General features: G+C 40.6%; 1 protein-coding gene and 1 pseudogene across 7 annotated transcripts in view; one reads left to right on the forward strand and one right to left on the reverse strand.

Moving 5' to 3' along the window:
* The window catches only part of PHACTR2 (phosphatase and actin regulator 2), a 301267-nt gene that overhangs the window by 109214 nt on the left and 172242 nt on the right, over positions 1-19811 (forward strand). The gene's annotated exons all lie outside the window — the stretch shown is intronic.
* On the reverse strand, positions 3057-5597 carry LOC133254470 (ribosome production factor 1-like; annotated as a pseudogene).

A 19811-nucleotide genomic window follows, 5' to 3' on the forward strand; every position in this document is an offset into this window, starting at 1 on the left:
CTTAGTAAAACTAATGCTAAGTAGACAACTATCATTAATCCTTTATGGGGTTGTTACATAGCTTGCTCAGTGCTCAGTCGTGTCCAACTCTTTGTGATCCATGGCCTGTAGACCACCATGTTCCCCTGTTCATGGAATTTTCCAGGCAATAATATTGGAGTAGGTTGCCATTTCGTACTCCAGAGGATCTTCCTGACCTAGAGAATTTGTGGGATTTTAGTTCCCTAACCAGGATCAAACCTGGGCCATGGCAGTGAAAGTATGAAATCTAACTACTGGACCGCCATCGAATTCCCAGTGCTTCATGTTTTTGTTACTTGAAGAAACACAAGCTATAGGAATGCCTTATACCACAAATTCTTTCTTCTTTCTCTCTCTTCAGCAGCAGAGTTCCTTGTTGAAAGTCATGAGGCAGGGATTAAAGTGCTTTATGCAAAAACGGAACATCCTTCTCAGGTTTTGATAAAAGTTTTTTTTTTTTTTTTTAAATAGTAACTAACTTATGTATGGTGCACTTCAAGGAGATTTAAGCTTCTTTAAGGACAGCAGTCTTTAGAACCCTTCCTGCCTCCATCTACATCGCCTGCAGCAGTGCTCTGCCCGATGGTATACCCATTGAGTATGCACTCAGTTGAAGACTTTCTCACTCTAACAGGGAAAATACAAGGCCATGGATCTAACTTCACTCCCAAATCCCACAGACTGGGTCTTATCAGCAAAGGAAGTTTAGATCCCGTTCCTTGCAACTGTATATGCATCTTAGAAATGCCGGACTTCTCATAAAGAGCTCAGTGAAAGTCGTTCAGTCGTGTCTGACACTTTGTGACCCAATGGACTATAAAGTCCATGGAATTCTCCAGGTGAGAATTCTGGAGTGGGTAGCCTTTCCCTTCTCTGGGGGAATTTTCCCAACCCAGGGATCAATCCCAGGTCTCCTGAATTGCAGGCGGATTCTTTACTAGCTGAGCCACAAGGGAAGCCCTTCATAAAGGGCAGGTATTCTAAAAAAGCATCATTAAGAGACATAGTGAGTAGAAAAGGAAAAAAAAAAAAAAAATGGTAGCCCTAAGATTTTTTTCTTATTCTGTAGGGCTGTTTTCATGGAATCTGTTCCACTTCTAGGATTATGGTACAATGCCATTTATTCTGGAAATTTATAACGAAGGTATGAAAGTAAGTAATGAGGGAACTAAGCCAGAAATATACCACCATAGATTGACTTTGAGATCCCAGTAAAGGAACTGAGATGGATCACTTCCCAGGTCTGCCGCCCATCACCCAAACCACCCCAGCCGGCTCCTCCCTTGACCCGATGCTAAGCCAATGCTCAGTGTGTATTCCTCCAGAAATGGAGAAGCAAAAGTACATGAACCACCCAAAGGAGAACCTTGAGCTGTTTCCTTTCCCCCACTTCAAGCACTGGCTAAAGCTCACCTAGAGACGCCGCTTCTTTGAAATCCACATGATACTGTTCTTTAGGCTGCTTCTATTTGTGGGACACTAAGTATGGTAGGCTACAGTCCATGGGGTCGCTAAGAGTCAGACACCACTGAGTGGCTTCACTTTCACTTTTCCCTTTCATGCATTGGAGAAGGAAATGGCAACCCACTCCAGTGTTCTTGCCTGGAGAATCCCAGGGATGGGGGAGTCTGGTGGGCTGCCATCTATGGGGTCACACAGAGTTGAGCTCGACTGAAGCGACTTAGCAGCAGCAGCAGCAAGTATGTTTTTATACCTTCTCCTGGGTATCTACATTTTACCTATATATTTGTTATATTTTTAAAATTACATTTTACAAGGGAGTATTCAGTTCAGTTCAGTTCAGTCACTCAGTCATGTCTGACTCTTTGCGACCCCATGAATCACAGCATGCCAGGCCTCCCTGTCCATCACCAACTCCCGGAGTTCACTCAGACTCACGTCCATTGAGTCAGTGATGCCATCCAGCCATCTCATCCTCTGTCGTCCCCTTCTCCTCCTGCCCCCAATCCCTTGCAGCATCAGAGTCTTTTCCAATGAGTCAACTCTTTGCGTGAGGTGGCCAAAGTACTGGAGTTTCAGCTTTAGCATCATTCCTTCCAAAGAAATCCCAGGGCTGATCTCCTTCAGAATGAACTGGTTGGATCTCCTTGCAGTCCAAGGGACTCTCAAGAGTCTTCTCCAACACCACAGTTCAAAAGCATCAATTCTTTGGCGCTCAGCCTTCTTCACAGTCCAACTCTCACATCCATACATGACCAAAGGAAAAACCATAGCCTTGACTAGATGTACCTTGTTGGCAAAGTAACTGCTTTTGAACATGCTATCTAGGTTGGTCATAACTTTCCTTCCAAGGAGTAAGTGTCTTTTAATTTCATGGCTGCAATCACCATCTACAGTGATTTTGGAGCCCCCAAAAATAAAATCTGACACACTGTTTCCACTGTTTCCCCATCTATTTCCCATGAAGTGATGGGACCAGATGGCATGATCTTCATTTTCTGAATGTTGAGCTTTAAGCCAACTTTTTCACTCTCCACTTTCACTTTCATCAAGAGGCTTTTTAGTTTACTCAGCCATAAAAAGGAATAAATTTGAGTCAGTTCTAGTGAAATGGATGAATCTAGAGCCTGTTATACAGAGTAAAGTAAGTCAGAAAAAGAAAAACAAGTATAGTATCTTAATGCATATATTTGGAATCCAGAAAAATGCTACTAATGAACCTACTTGCAAGGCAGCAATAGAGAGTGCAGACATAGAGAACAGGATGTGGACACAGCAGTGGAAAGAGAGGGTGAGATGAATTGAGAGGGTAGCACTGAAGCATGTACATTACCAAATGGAAAATAGATGGCCAGTGGGAACTTGCTGTGTGAAGCAGGCAGCTCAGCCTTGTACTCTGTGACCACCTAGAGGGGTGGGATGGGGTGGGAGGTGGGAGGGAGGCTCAAGAGGGAAGGGTTACATGTGTACCTATGGCTGATTCAGGTTGTTGTAAGGCAGAAACCAACACAACATTGTAACGCAATTTAATTATCCTATTTAGAGCTCCCCAACTTACTAAAATACCTTAAACTGGTATTTCCTAAAATTGGCAAATGCAATTTTGAATGCTTGACTTTTTAACTAATACATTTTCTTTTTTTAGAGTGATTTTTAGGTTCACAGGAAAACTGAGCAGATAATACGGGGAGTTCCCATTTATTCTTGTCTCCACACATGTACAACTCTCCCTATTATCCACACCCCCCACCAGAGTGGTACATTTGTTACAATGGGTGGACCTAAATTAACGTATCATTGTCATCCAAAGTCTGTCATGGTCTACATTAGAAATCACCTTTTTTCTTACCAACATGACTTTTTATTTGCTGCATAAATAGTGGTAATTTGTGGCACTTCATACTTTGTACAGACATGAAAGTTCAGTTCAGTTCAGTCACTCAGTTGTGTCCGACTCTTTGCGACCCTATGGACTGCCCCACACCAAGTCTCCCTGTCCATCAGCAATTCCCGGAGTTTACTCACTCATGTCCATTGAGTCGGTGATGCCATCCAACCATCTCATCCTCTGTCATCCCCTTCTCCTCCAGCCTTCAATCTTTCCCAGCATCAGGGTCTTTTCAAATGAGTCAGTTCTTTGCATCAGATGGCCAAAGTATTGGAGTTTCAGCTTCAGCATCAGTCCTTCCAATGAATATGCAGGAGTGATTTCTTTTAGAATGGACTGGTTGGATCTCCTTGCAGTCCAAGGGACCCTCAAGAGTCTTCTCCAACACCACAGTTCAAAAGCATCAATTCATCGGCACTCAGCTTTCTTTATACATGAAAGAAGTTTCATGAAATCAGGAGTTGCCATTTTGAGAAGGGTCTTGTTTCATAAATTCAAGATAGGCCTATTCCTCACAGTCCTGTAGTATGCCCTCAGTCCTTTATAAATGGAATTTTCTTCTACTTCTACCCGTTTCCCAGGGCTTATGGACCCATTCATATTCTCCATATGTAGAATCAAAGGTTCCTTTCTGAAGAGATCCTAATTTTAAGGTAAACTGTGGTGCAAGTTCCTGAATTCCCACTTTCCTTTCTCTCTTGAATATGAATCTGTGACATCTGAAGAATACATAATCCTGTTGATTGTGGAGTGTAGCAACCTGCCTTCCAATAAATTGAGGATTAAGGGGAAAGAGAGATACAAACATCTATCCAATAGAATGACCCAGCTGTGTTGCTAAAATTGCTCAAAATTATTTCAGGTGTGTGTACTGTTGGGTCTTTGCCTCTTCTCTTAATTTCTTTAACTTCCCTGGTGGCTCAGACGGTAAAGAGTCTGCCTATAGTGCAGGAGACCTGGGTTCAATCCCTGGGTTGGGAACATCCCCTGGAGAAGGAAATGGCAACCCACTCCAGTACCCTTGCCTGGAAAATCCCATGGACAGAGGAGTCTGATAGGCAATAGTCCATGGGGTCGAAAAGAGTCGGACACGACTGAGCGGCTCCACTCTGTTTAATTTCTTTATGCAGATGAACACTGCTTAAACTGAGCAACTGAGCCATTTTGCAGCTGACTCAGAATTAATCCATTTGGTATTTTATGATCTTTATTAATAACAATCAGGTCTGTGAAATCTCTTGAGATGGCACTGTGAAATAATTTTTTCAGAGCCAGTGCTCTTCTGTAATAAGCATGTGAGTTTGGTATAACTGCAGAGAAATGGTCATAGAGTTGTACTGTTCTCCCATGAGATCAACCTGATGTAGTGATGAGAATCTTGGGAGAAGTTTGTCTATTGAAGTAAGAAGCAAATTCGTCTGTAGCTTCGTCATAAACAACCTCTTCATCATTAGGATATATATGACATTTTCATCATACATTTCACTGGTTGTCCATGGTCTTGGGTACGGGCTTATTACTGAGAGCCTCTCTCTCTGAGTTTTTCTTAACTGCCAACTTTTTCTTCCGCTGCTGCTATTTCTACCAAACGTTAAGTGTCACCATTGTTTGTTCTTAATTTCTGAAATGCTGAAGCCTGGAGGAAAGGCAACCGTCTTCAGTGGTTGGACCCTACTTTCCGTCATCCCATCCTCTGCCACTGCAGTCTCTTGAGTTTCTGCAGTGGTGGCTTTGCGCTTCAGGCCTTTCTTTCTGCTCAAAAACCACTTTTGATGTTGAACGTTCTGTGGGTTTTGACAAAAGTGTAGTAGTAGTACACAGAATAATTTCACTGCCCTGAAAATCCTCTACACTCTGTGTAGCAGTCCTTCCCACCCCTCTATAGCCCCTGGGAACCACTAATCTTTTTACTGTCTCCATAGTTTTGCACTTTCCATAATGTCCTGTAGTTTGAATCATACAAACTACTACTTTTCAAATTAACTTTTTAAAACTTTGTTTCCTTCATGTCTTCTCATGGCTTGATAGCTTATTTCTTATTTATTTTTAGCACTGAATGATATTCCATTGTCTGGATGTACCACAGTTTATTTATCCTTCACCTACTGAAGGGATAGGTTGCTTCCGAGTTTTGGCAATTATGAATGAAGCTGCTGTAAACTACCCAGGTACAGAGTTTTGTATGGATGTAAGTTTTCAGTTCATTTAGGGAAATACCTGGAAGCATGATTGCTGGATCATATAGTACGAGTATGTTTGTTTCGATATGAAATTTCCACACTGTCTTCCAAAATGGCGATACCACTTTGTATTCCCACCAGCAATGAATGTGAGTTCCTGTTATTCCTCATCTTTATCAGCCTTTGGCATGGTGGCCATTCTAATAGATGTGTGTCGTTGCTAAGTTATGTCTGAATCTTTGCGACCCTGTGGGCTGCAACATGCCAGGCTTCCATGTCCTTCACCATCTCCTGGAGTTTGCTCAAACTCATGTTCATTGTGTCAGTGATGCCATCCAACCATCTCATCCTCTATCGTCCTTCTCCTCCTGCCCTCAGTCTTTCCCAGCATCAGGGTATCTTATTCTTGCTTTAATTTGCATCTCCTGAATGACATATGATGTTGGGCATCTTTTCATATGCTTACTGGCCATCTATATATTTTCTCTGGAGAGGTGTCTGTTCAGATCTTTTGCCATTTAAAAATTTGGTTATTTTATTTTTGAGTTTTTAGTTCTTTATTTATTTTAAATAACAGTCCTTTATCAGATGTGTCTTTTGCAAATGTTTTCCAGGCTGAGGCTTGAATTCTCATTCTCTTGACATTCTCTTAAAAAATGGTTTTAATTTTAATGAAGTCTTATCGACTGCCTTTTGTGGATCTTATCTTTGCTATATCTAAAAAATCATCGCCTTACTCAAGGTCATATAGGTGTCTCTCCTTTGTTATCTTTAGGAGCTTTATAGTTTTGTGTTTTACATTTAGATCCAGGATCCATTTTGAGTTAATTTTTATGAGGGCTCTAAGATCTATGTCTAGATTAACTTTTTTTTTTTTTTTGCATACGAATGTCCAGTTGTTCTTTTTTTAAGTGAATTTGTAAAATATAGGTTTAAGATTGTAGTAGAAGTTTATTTGGCCACCTGATGCAAAAAACCAACTCATTGGAAAAGACCCTGATGCTGGGAAAGATTGAAGGCAAAAGGAGAAGAGGGCAGCAGAGGATGATATGGTTAGATAGCAACACTGACTCAATGGACATGAATTTGAGCAAACTCTAGGAGATAGTGGAGGACAGAGGAGCCTGGTGTGCTGCAGTTCACAGGGATCACAAAGAGTTGGATACGACTTAGCACCTGAACAAGAAGATTTATGTGAATTAGAGAGGTGGCTCCTAGTCACCAGAGTGATGCTGGATGCTCTCTCTGTAGACTGACCCAGAAGTAAAAGATTCTCTCTAGAAAAATAATAAATCACTCATTTAATGAAAAAAAAAAGATTGAAGTAGAAACAGTCTTGGTTTAGAAGCAAATATTTTACATATCAAGGTGGTGTCATGAAATGACTCTGAAAATTACATTCATTCTATTTTTAGAAAACAATAAAATGCAAATGTGTCTACAGACCTCATTTTTACTGTACTCAAATGGGTCTTTCTGGCAGTGGGCTGCCTGGTGGCTCAGATGGTAAAGAATCTGTTTGCAATGCAGGAGACCTGGGTTTGATCCCTGGGTTGGGAAGATCCTCTGGAGAAGGAAATGGTACCACACTTGGGGCTTCCCTGGTGGCTCAGAGGGTAAAGCGTCTGCCTGCAATGCGGGAGACCCGGGTGCAATCTCTGGGTCGGGAAGAACCCCTGGAGAAGGAAATGACAACCCACTCTAGTGTTCTTGCCTAAAGAACCCCCATGGACAGAGGAGCCTGGCGGGCTACAGTCCATGAAGTTACAAAGAGTCGGCTACGACCGAGCGACTAATGCTAATGAGTCTTTACTGGGAGAGTAAAATAATGTCATATAGAAAATGACCTAGAAAATTTTAGGTTCCAAGTCCCATTTTTACCTTATTCTGTGTGGTAATTTTAGGGAAAGTATTTCTTTTTTTCATTGCAGATAGCCTAACAATAACAATATAATTATTGAATTGCAACCCTTTTCAAGGAAGGTCTTAATATAGTGGAGGACACATAGAAAGTTGTGGAAAGTTGCTGCCTATTATTGAATTAAAATCGTTTTCAGGGAAGGTTCTGATGTATCAAATATCCTAAACTCTCTTCCAGAAAGTTGTAGCCTAAGAATGTGCTATTCTCTTCAAAGACTGTAATTAAACAAATATATTTTCCTGCTGTCTGATCTTGCCAGAATGGGAACACTGAGTCCTGATCATTCAGTGAGAGAGCAGTTTTGCTGCAAATGAAATTTGCACTTTTCCTTTTTGGTATGTAGTATCTTAAATATTTGAAGCTGATATTTATATACTTAGAGGCTATTGAAGAAAAGCTGGTCTGATTTTTACACTGAGGTCTCAGGGCCAGCTGTGACTCATGCTACTGATCAGTTTGTGTTCATTGTGTGCTAAGTGTTCACAACAAAGGAGTCTGGTGATGGCGAGGTTGAGTCAGTAAGATGATTTATCTCTTGTCTATTCCATTGGAGAATGAGCCTTGGATTCATGCCAAGATGATAAAAGCCAGCAGCATCTATGTTCTAAGGTGTCAGGCTGATGACTGCACAGCTGGGCATGTACAGAGTGCTTCAGGCAAACCCTGGGTGATTTGCATGCCACAAATATTTGTTCATTGGATCTGGCCGGCGGAAGAAACAGGAATTGCAGCAGATATCAAACATGGTCTTGTCCCCATGGGATCTCATTGCCACAAATTGACGGCTCTTCACCAATTTAAAAATCAGCACCAGTATTTAAGAAGTTTTTTCATTATTTTAGGAAGAACAAGCTAATTTAGATAATCCTAGGAATTGAAGTAATTTCTATGCACAGAACATTTACCTACTATAAGAGAATGAAACCTTTTTTAGATTCACTACTAGCATTAGAATGGCCTTATGAATTTAAACGTATGACGTTTATCTTCTCTATCTTCTTCCTATTTGCAGCGAGCAGGTGTTATCTCACTTACAGTGTATCTTTTCTTTTTTTTAGCTCAAATTGGATTGTACTTTTTATCATATATCAATAATTTCTAATTTAGTAGGATCTTTTGGCTATCCATCTATGTTGATATGTATGAATATTTTAAATGCTGTTCCATTATTTGGACACACCCAGATATATTTAACTAGTCCACCTTTCTTGGGGGCATTTAGGATGTTTCTTTGTGTGTGTGTATTCCATTACAAAAATGCCATACAAAGCACACATATTCAGAAATCTTCGTTCACTTAAATATGTTTATAGGACAAGAGAAGAAAAAATAAAGAGCCTAGGAAACGTAGTGTGTGCTCTGTCACTGAGTCGTGTCTGACTCTTTGTGAACCCACAAACTGTAGCCCGCCAGGCTCCTCTGTCCATGGGATTTCCCAGGCAAGAATACTGGAGTGGGTTGGCATTTCCTCCTCCAGGGGATCTTCCCCACCCAGGGATCGAACCCATGTCTCCTCGCATTAGCAGGTGTATTCTTTACCACTGAGCCACCTGGAAGCTCCCAGGAAACATAGTTATGATATTTAGATTTTCTTGGGCTGGCCGTCTATCTGTTTCTAATCCTCAATATATTCTCAGTGGTAAATGTTTCCTAGATAGTATTTGTTTTCTATGCTGCAAAACAAATGAACACAAAGTTAGCAACTTTAAGCAACACACATTGTCTCACAGTTTTTATGCATTAAGAGTCCATGCACGCCTTAGCTGGGCCCTCCCCAAGGCTGCAGTCAAGGTGACAGGTGGGTGGGTTTACATCTGACAGCTCCAGTGGAGAAAGGTCTGCTCCCAAGTTCACTCATGTTGTTGGCAGAAATAAGTTCTTTGTTGCTCTAGGACTCATGGCAGCTTGCTTCTTCAAAGTCAGCAAGACTCTAAAGCAAGTCTGCTATCAAGGCAGGAGTCATACAAACCTCACATAACCACAGGAGAACCAGTCTGTCACCTCTGCCATATATGATCACATGGTCATGCGAGCAGCATCTCATCTTGCAGCACATCTTTGCCATGTTATGTTGATTAGAAGCAAGTCCCTGGCCTCACCCATCCTTGAGGGGATTACACCAAGGTGTGAGTCAAAAAAGAGAATTATTATCTTTAATTCACACTTTGTTTTATGTTCATGTAGATTGCCCAATTTTACTTTTGCAATCTAAGTAATATTTGGCCCCTTCAAAATGAATCAAATTGTTCTGAGGGAAAAGTCTTTGAGTTTTGGGGTGATAAACCTGAATCATTGTAAGAGAGGTGATTAAGCCTCCATCAGATGATAGATAGAGAATCCAGCATGAGTAAAGATAGAGATGATTCAAGCAATATGATTGACAGGCTTGATTTAATTGATCAAATAGATCTATGCAAATTCCTCTTCAGCCCACACACAACATATACAAATATTGGTTGTTTACTAAATCACAAAAGAAATTTTAAGAACTTTAGAGGATTGATTTGATGCAGAAAACATGCTTCACCACAGTGCAATTAAATTCAGAGTAGATACGGCTGCCATAAAAACAATAAAGACAAGTGTGTCATGAGTCCTAGCCTGAATGAATGATACTTGTTATTAGTATCTTCGCCTTACTCCATTGATTGTCATTTTATACTTGTCTCTATGGTGCTGTAATGGAGAAGGCAATGGCACCCCACTCCAGTACTCTTGCCTGGAAAATCCCATGGACAGAGGAGCCTGGAAGGCTGCAGTCCATCGGGTCGCTGAGGGTCGGACACGACTGAATGACTTCACTTTCACTTTTCACTTTCATGCATTGGAGAAGGAAATGGCAACCCACTCCAGTGTTTTTGCCTGGAGAATCCCAGGGACAGGGGAGCCTGGTGGGCTGCCGTCTATGGGGTCGCACAGAGTCGGACACGACTGAAGCGACTTAGCAGCACGGTGCTGTAAATACCATGGGAAGGACTTCTAACATAGATTTGTTGGGTCAGGAACTCTTCCTGGAAAAGCAACTCGGACTGAAACCCAAAGTATGGACACATGAGCAAAGTCAACCTGGAGACTCAGAGTGCAACAGAATAAAATAATATCCTCAGGCAAAAACCCTGAGGAGAAAGAGTGAGGAGCAACTTGCTGTCTGGGGTAAAGTGCAGAGATGGAAGAGAGACGAGCCTAAAGATGAGGCCGGAAGCTAAAGCAGATTTAACAGAACTCATACTTCTAATATACAAATATAGCACTACTTAATTTGAAAATCACTGCAGATGATGATTGCAACCATGAAATTAAAAGACGCTTACTCCTTGGAAGGAAAGTTATGACCAATCTAGACAGCATATTAAAAAGCAGAGACATTACTTTGTCAACAAAGGTCTGTCTAGTCAAGGCTATGGGTTTTCCAGTAGTCATGTGTGGATGTGAGAGTTGGAGAGTGAAAGCTGAGTGCTAAAGAATTGATGCTTTTGAACTGTGGTGTTGGAGAAGACTCTTGAGAGTCCCTTGGACTGCAAGGAGATCCAACCAGTCCATCCTAAAGGAAATCAGTCCTGGGTGTTCACTGGAAGGACTGATGTTGAAGCTGAAACTCCAATACTTTGGCCACCTGATGAGAAGAGCTGACTGATTTGAAAAGACCCTGATGCTGGGAAAGATTGAGGGCGGGAGGAGAAGGAGACAACAGAGGATAAGATGGTTGGATGGTATCACCGACTCAATGGACATGGGTTTGGGTAGACTCCAGGAGTTGTTGATGGACAGGGAGGCCTGGCGTGCTGAGGTTCATGGGGTTGCAAAGAGTCGGACACAACTGAACGATTGAACTAAACTGAACTGAATTTGAAAAATATTAAAGATATTATTAAAATACAAACAGCATTCTTGGACAGTTGTGCAGTGAGTTAAAAGGTGCCCACCCCCAAAGATATGTCCACATCCCAACCCCAAGAACCCGTGAATATGAGTTTATTTGGAAAAAGGGTCATTGCAGATTTAATTAAGTTAAGGATCTTGAGATGAGATCCTCCGAGATTACCCAGTGGGCCCTAAATCCAGTGATAAACGTCCTTATGAGAAACAGAAAAAGGGAAGATGTGTGTGTGTGTGTGTTTGTGTGTGTGTGTGTGTTAAGTCACTTCAGTTGTGTCCGACTCTGTGCAACCCTACTGATTGTAGCCCATCAGGTTCCTCTGTCCATGGGATTCTCCAGGCAAGAATACTGGCATGGATTGCCATGCCCTCCTCCAAGGGATCTTCTACCCAGGGATGGAACCCACATCTCCTGCATTGGCAGGTGGATTCTTTACCACTAGTGCCACCTGGAAAGCCTAGAAGGGGAGATAAAGACACATATATGAGAAGGCCTGTGAAGACAGAGGCAGAGGTTAGAATTATGGGCCACGTACCAAGGAATGCCTGGAGCCAGAAGCTGGAAGAGCCCTGGAATGATGTTCCCCCAGAACCTTCGGAAGGAGCACTGCCCTGCCAACACCGTGATGTTGGGCTTCTCGCCTCCAGAACTGTGAGAGAATAAATTTCTGCTATTTATGTTACCAAGTTTGTGATCATTTGCTATAACAACCACAGGAAACTAATACAAGTTGCATAGATGAAATTTAGTTGTTTTCTTCTTGCAATGCCAAAGAAGGCTTAGATCTTTATGTGGATGACTAAGTAATAGTGTTTTTCCCACTCCTTTGTGGTCAAAGCTACCTAGAGGCAAAAGCTACCTACGTTACATTACATTACAGATGACATGGGGTCAGGGAAACTGTATCATTGTTCTGATTGTTAGGAGACCCTTGATTCAGAATGACCTTTCTATTTCATATACAGTATCTCCAAATTCTTGGTGAGGTCAGATACACTGGCATTGTACTGGTTCAGTTGCACAATAAACAGTATTTCAATCAAGGCCCTATTACTTTTAAGCAGTCTTATTAGGGACCAGTTTTTAATTGTCTGAATTAAAAATAGGCTTGCTTTTGGAATTACTCAGAGAACCTTAAAAAAAAAAAGAAAGGATCAGTTGGCCAGAGCAATGAAGAGCTATGTTAACACAAGTGAATAACGTTTATGAGTAAAACAAACATTTCATTTGAGTCAAGGGTTTGAACCGTCTTATCTTCACAGCTCTCATTAGACCTGGCAATCCAGGGTTCTGGTTTGGGCATTTGTCTGTGTTATGCATTGACTTGTGTCCCTCCAAAGTCCGTATAGGTTGAGATCCTAAGCCCGTCTCAGAATTGGGTCCTTACAGATGTAATTAGTTAAGATGAGATCATTAGGGTGGGCCTTAATCTGATACAACTGATGTTCTTTAGAAAAGGGGAAAATTGGACACGGAGAAAGCCACAGGGACAAACAGCATATAAAGATGGAGAGAGAGACCAAGCGATGTTTCTACAAGCTAAAACGTGCCAGCAAATCACCAAAGGCAAAGGGAGGACCCGAGACAGATTCTTTCTCAGGACCCCTTTTCCTTGGGCTTCCAGCCTCCAGAACTGTGAGACAATAAATTTATGCTGTTTAAGCTGCCCAGCTTGTGGTACTTGGTGATACAGCAGCCCTAGCAGGTTAGTACAGTTTGCTTCCTATTAATTTGCTTGAGAATTGTGTGTGAGCATCAAGACAACTCATGAAAATAGGAAGAAAAAGACTCAATTTGTATTATAGTTCAGGTGACTTCATCCTAAATTACTTTATAATTAATTATATAAATATATATTATATTAACATATTGTATTGCACACATAATAATTAATGCATCATTATTTTACAGACATATCATCCTTAAGCAATTTATATAAATTTCTGCTTAAACAGGTCTTTTTTTAGGGTAAAATGTTGTACAAATAATCTACCCACTGACTCATTGAGTGGTTTCGGAGTTGTATTGGAATAGATATAATCTCAAACCAAATCTAACTTTACTTCTATTTGGAGAATATTTTAATGGCCCAATTCAGAAATATTTTAAAAAACCAATAGATAGTGTCATATTGTGAACAGGTTATTTATGAAAATTGGTTAATTTGTAGCTCAAAAATAATTAACATTTGGGTTTAGCTCAGTTTGGAATTCATTAAATTTTGGTAACATTTTTTGTGTATGGAGTCAAGTTATTGATCATAAAAGTATTCTATCAACTGATCATGACAATGGGTTATAATGAATTATTTCATTTATCTATGGATATTGAGCCAGGATAATGTACCTAACAGTAAACTTTGAAATTTAGTTCCACAAAGCAGTGCTATCCCTGGAGTAAAATAGAGGCAGAAGTATAAAACTCACTATGTACGTGGCTCATAAACGTTCAGGTCTAGATAATGACATTTAATTTTCACCTTTGCTTGCCATTTAAAATCAGACCTCTAGGCATTTTTAATCTAGCTCTTTAGAATGTTAAATGTTTTATTTGAAATGCATATTTAGTTTATAAGTAGCAATTTAGTGTTCTGTTTCCATGATGCATTGATATTAAATAAAGCCCTGGAAAGAAGTAATTTATTACAACCTGTTTCTCCTTTGTACAAGTCCCTATATGGACTTGATGTTGCTTGCTGGATATCAAAAGAGATTAAAGGCAGCATGATTTCAGATGAAAGAATAAGCATGTGCCTCTCCTAGGATTTTCCATTAAAAATTTTTTTTTGTCTCATTAAAGAAAAGTAACAACAGAATTCTAAATAAAACACAATTTTAAAGAGCTAAGTAATGTTCCTTAAATGTTTAATAACTGATACTTCAAGCTATTAAACATTTATATGTTTTCCGTTGTACTGAAAGTAAAAGTCAACTTACTTGTTGAAGAATACCTAAAATACACTGAAATTTTACACCCTAGTACAGTTATCAGTCTGTATTATTATGATATATTTACACCCAAATGGCTTTTCATGACATGTACTTGAGCTCTTTTAGGACTTAGTTTTCATAATAGAAGATATGGGTTGTTTATTTAAAGTTAGAATCAGCGATAGAGGGTATGTTTGTAATTGTATGCTTTAGGTCCAGTCTGTATGGGTGCTCAGTTGCTCAGTCGTGTCTGACTCTTTGTGACCCCATGGACTGTAGCCTCCCAGGCTCATCTGTCCATGAATTTTCCAGACAAGAATACTGGAGTGGCTTGCCGGCTCCTACTCCAGGGGATCTTCCCAACCCAGAGATCGAAGCAGTGTCTCTTTTGTCTCCCACACTGGCAGGCAGATTCTTTACCACCAGCGCCACCTGGGAAGTTCTTTAGGTCTGATATCCCCAACTTCAAGGCGTGAATATAATGAAAGATTTTGCAGATTTGTTTTACTTCGGGGGTAAATTCCTCACAGGAAGGAAAAACTTCAGGTGGATATATTAAGAATGATTGTGTTGGCGTTTATAATTCTCCATCTTTCCCATTGTTTGAGAATATAGATATCTGTTCTATAAGATAATTTTTGGTTTATGGTAATGTCTTTGAAATCAATAGAAAACAAATGCATATTAGTAAGTAGAGTTTGGCATTATTAATTAACAATATGGAGGAGACTGCATATATCTTACCTCATACAATACACAAAAATAAATTACAGGTGAAATAAAGATTTACATGTGAAAAGTAAAGTGAAAGTCATCAGTCGTGTCCAACTCTTTGTGACCTCATGGACTATACAGTCCATGGAATTCTCCAGGCCAGAATACTGGAGTAGGTAGCATTTCCCTTCTCCACAGGATCTTTGCAACCCAGAGATCAAACCCAAGTCTCCTGCATTGCAGGTGGGTTCTTTAACAGTTGAGCCACAAGGGAAGCCCAAGAATACTGGAGTGGGTAGCCTATCCCTTCTCTAGCGGATCTTCCCAACCCAGTGAAAAGTAAAAGTACTAGAAGAAAATATGACATAACTATATTACATACCATTAGAGTATGAAAGCCATTCCTTAATACAGCACTAATATCAGAAAACATACAAGAAACGATTGGAAGGTTTGAGTACCTATAAATGTAAACCAATGCTCCGTACGAAAATATAAATTTTTTAAAACTGGGAGAAATATTTATACAGGGGTAACCATGTCAGAAACAATGGCATGAATACTTTAAAAGCCTTTTTATATTAAAATGTATATTCTCCTACAAACATATGGATACCAAGGAGGAAGGAGGGTAGGATGAATTGAGAGATTGGAATTGACATATATACACAATTGATACTATGTATAGAATATATAACTAATAAGAACCTATTGTATGGCACTGAAACATGTACAATATCATATGTGAAATGAGTCGCCAGTCCAGGTTTGATGCAGGATGCTCGGGGCTGGTGCACTGGGATGACCCAGAGGGATGGTATGGGGAGGGAGGTGGGAGGGGGTTCAGGATGGGGAACACGTGTGCACCCGTGGCAGATTCATGTTGATGTAGGGCACAGCCAATACAATACTGTAAAGTAATTAGCCTCCAATTAAAATAAATAAATTTATATTAAAAAAAAAAAGAAAAAGGAGGTCTGAGCTAACATCCCACTACCCAGTGGTTCGGACTTTCCATTATGTAAAACCAATAAGCCCCACTGTTGTTGCATTTTCTGCTGGATGTCTTCCTAACTGATGTAATTTTACTGTTTCTTAAGGCTGGCCCAAGAGCGTGAAAACACGAGCAAAAAATAAAATTTCACAGCACATAAAAAAAAAAGAACCTATTGTGTAGCACAAGAAAACTCTCCTCAATGCTCTGTGGTGACCTGAATGGGAAAGAAATCCAACAAAGAGGAGATATATGTATACGTATAGCTGATTCACTTTGCTGTACAGTAGAAATTAACACAGCATTGTAAAGCAACTATACTCCAATAAAAATTAATTTAAAAATAAAAACAAAAAATAAATAAAACATATGTTCTCTAGTCCTTTAACAGGTATTTAAATAATCTCCTGATATGTCTGAAGTCATAGGCTAGGAGATACAGATTAGACTCAGGTGGGTCCTTCAAATGGCCCCAAATCTAGAGTTTCATTTCCATTGTTAGTATCTGTCCATAAATGGTTATGTTTAAATTATAAAACTATATCCCACTTTAAAACCTCTAAAGAGAGTCAGTTTTATCTAACATTAATGTCATAATGACTTTTTAAGATAACTAAATTAAGTAACTTCCAAGTATCTGTGATATAATGACTAACAGACCTCTAGGACCTAATTGCCTTTATTTGACAGACATATACAAACACAAATACCTGTTTGTTAATGTAATATGGTCACTTCTTAGACATAACTTTATTCTTCCAATACAACTGAAAACGTGTCCCACTTTGCATGATTGAACCACAGCCCCCTTTTCTGTGTTCATGGAACAAATAGAGAAGATAGACATCTGCTTTTCTTGAACTGTCAAGAAGGGTACATGCACTCTGACCTCACCTTTAAATTTAACCAAGTATATAGATGGACTTGAGGCTGCTCAAAATGCTTCTCAAGGAATTTCCCCCAAGCACTAATATCTGAATAGCCTGAAAAAATATGCAAGAAAAACCTTCATCTCCCCTGACATGAAGTTATGCTCAGCATGCTAACTATAAGGCCAGGGCTTAGTTTCAGAACAACAAAGAACAACATTTTCCCATTCTTTGTGATGTTTCTGCTAAAATAACAGTCTTAACGATTCTTCTTCTTCTTCTCTATAGTCAACATTTCTTAAGTGCCTACAGTGGGGTGAGACTTGCTTCTAAAGATTTAAGCATGTGTTTTGAGCAAGGCTTTACCATTCTGTCAACAGTAACTTTTTTTTAAAGCATGCTGTCAACAGTTACATTTTCTTAAAGGACTAAAAGGAACAAAACAAAATATTCTAGGTCTCTATTAAAACGTAAAGCATTCTGTGGTGACCAGTTGCTACTGACCTCTGCTGATAACTGGAAATATTACAACATGCTTGCTCCTTGGAAGAAAGGCTATGGCAAACCTAGACAACATATTAAAAAGCAGAGACATTACTTTGCTGACAAAGGTCCATCTAGTCAAAGCTGTGGTTTTTCCAGTAGTCATGTATAGATGTGAGAGTTGGACCATAAAGAAGGCTGAGCGCCGAAGAATCGATGCTTTTGAACTATAGTGTTGGAGAAGACTCTTGAGAATCCCTTGGACTGCCAGAAGATCAAACCAGTCCATCCTAAAGGAAATCAGTCCTGAATATTCATTGGAAGGACTGATGTTGAAGCTGAAACTCCAATACTTTGGCCACCTGATACAAAGAACTGACTCATTGGAAAAGACCCTGATGCTGGGAAAGGTTGAAGTCAGGAGGAGAACGGGATGACAGGAGATGAGATGGTTGGATGGCATCACCAACTCAATGGACATGAGTTCACGGAAGCTCTAGGAGTTGGTAATGGACCGGGAAGCCTGGCATGCTGCAGTCCATGGGGTCACAAAAGTCAGACACGACTGAGCGACTGAACTGAACTGAAATGATTGAGCCACTACTAAGTGATACCTGTTGCATTAAGGACTTCACATAATTTTGATGTAATTTTGATATTACCTCCATTTTGCAGGAGAGAAACCAAGATTCAGAGAGGTTAACAAACTTGCTGAGTTCTCATAGCAAGATCCAAACCCAGAACAACCTGACTTTAAACACTATTCTTAACCAATGATCTACTTTCCTCTCAAAATTCCTGCAGTAGAGGGGAACAATTTAACACGTGTCTGTTCATTCACGCGGATAGTGTGCTAGGCCCTCGGCTAGCCTCTAAGGATACAATGGTGAAGACAGGCTAGGTCCCTGCCTTTGTAAGCTTGCATTTGTTTGAAATGTATAAATACCTGATAATAGTTAAGTGGTGGCTCAGTCGGTAAAGAGTCTGCCCACAATGTGGGAAACCAGGGTTCAATATCTGGGTTTGGAAGATCTCCTGGTGAGGGGAATGACCACCCACTTCAGGATTCTTGCTTGGAGAATTCCATGGACAGATGAGCCTGGTAGGCTACAGTCCATGGGGTCACAAAGAGTCGGACACAACTGAGTGACTAACACTTTCACTTTATGGGAGGAAAAGAAAGGAAAATAGACAGACCTTATGAGAGGGACAACTTTCTATAGAGGCAGAGAAGCCTCCTGGAGAATTGTTGGCTTGCGGGAGAACTTGGATGAAGTGAGGATGGATGGATGAAGTCATGCAGATATTTGGAGAGAGGAGCATGTGTCAAGGAAGGAACATCGAGGTCCTGAGGTGGGAACACGCTTGTGTTTGAGGAAAATAAGGACTGCCAGTGTGGCTGGAGAGGGGAGAGTGAAGGAAAGGATGAGTGGAAATGAGGACACAGAGCCAACCAGGAGGCTTTGTAGCCCGTGGTAAGAGTTTACTTTTTTTTTTTTTTCTTTTACATATGCAGTAGGATCCCACTGAAGGGTTGGGCATAGTGGAGAGACTGGGTCTCCATAACCCTGGCTTTTGGAGGACATGCTGTCAAGCAACTATAGAGAAAATATGAAGGGCAGTTAAGGCGTTGCCCTCATCCCCCAGAGAGAGATAAGGGCTGAGATGCAGCATCAGCAGTCGAAAGACTGGAGAGTGGTTGCATTTGGTGTCTATTTTGAGAATCCAGGGGATTTACTGTCTAGCTGGGGATATGAATAAAACTCACAACAGACCAATCGAACAATAAAGACAGTGTTCTGTTAAGAACTGCACTGTAGGGACTTCCCTGGTAGTCCAGGGGTTAAGACTCTGTGTTTCCACTGCAGGTTTGATTCCTGGTTGGGGAACTAAAATCACACATGCTGCAGGTAGGACCAAAGGGGAACAAAAAGAGAGAACTGTGTTGTTAGCTGCAAATTCTTCCAGTATCTCCAGTATATCCTTGGAGAAGGCGAGGTCTGGTCACAGTGGTGGGTGTTTTGAGATAGGGGAAGGTTGTTATAGCCCATTTGCATTTCCCTGGAGAGCTAATTTGGACTGTGAAGAAAGCTGAGCACCAAAGATTTGATGCTTTTGAGCTGTGGTGTTGGAGAAGACTCTTGAGTGTCCCTTGGACTGCAAGGAGTTCCAACCAGTCCATTCTGAAGGAGATCAGTCCTGATGCTGAAGGTGAAACTCCAGTACTTTGGCCACCTGATGCGAAGAACTAGCTCATTGGAAAAGACCATGGTTCTGGGAAAGATTGAAGGCGGGAGGAGAAGGGGATGCCAGAGGATGAGATAGTTGGATGGCATCACCAACTCGATGGACATGATTTTGAGTAAGCTCTGGGAGTTGGTGATGGACAGGGAAGCCTGGCATGCTGCAGTCCATGGGGTTGCAAAGAGTCAGACACGACTGAGTGACTGAACTGAACTGATGCTGCCCCAAG

The sequence above is a fragment of the Bos javanicus genome, chromosome 9 (genome assembly GCF_032452875.1).
Source record: "Bos javanicus breed banteng chromosome 9, ARS-OSU_banteng_1.0, whole genome shotgun sequence".
In the NCBI taxonomy this organism is placed as follows: Eukaryota; Metazoa; Chordata; class Mammalia; order Artiodactyla; family Bovidae; genus Bos; species Bos javanicus.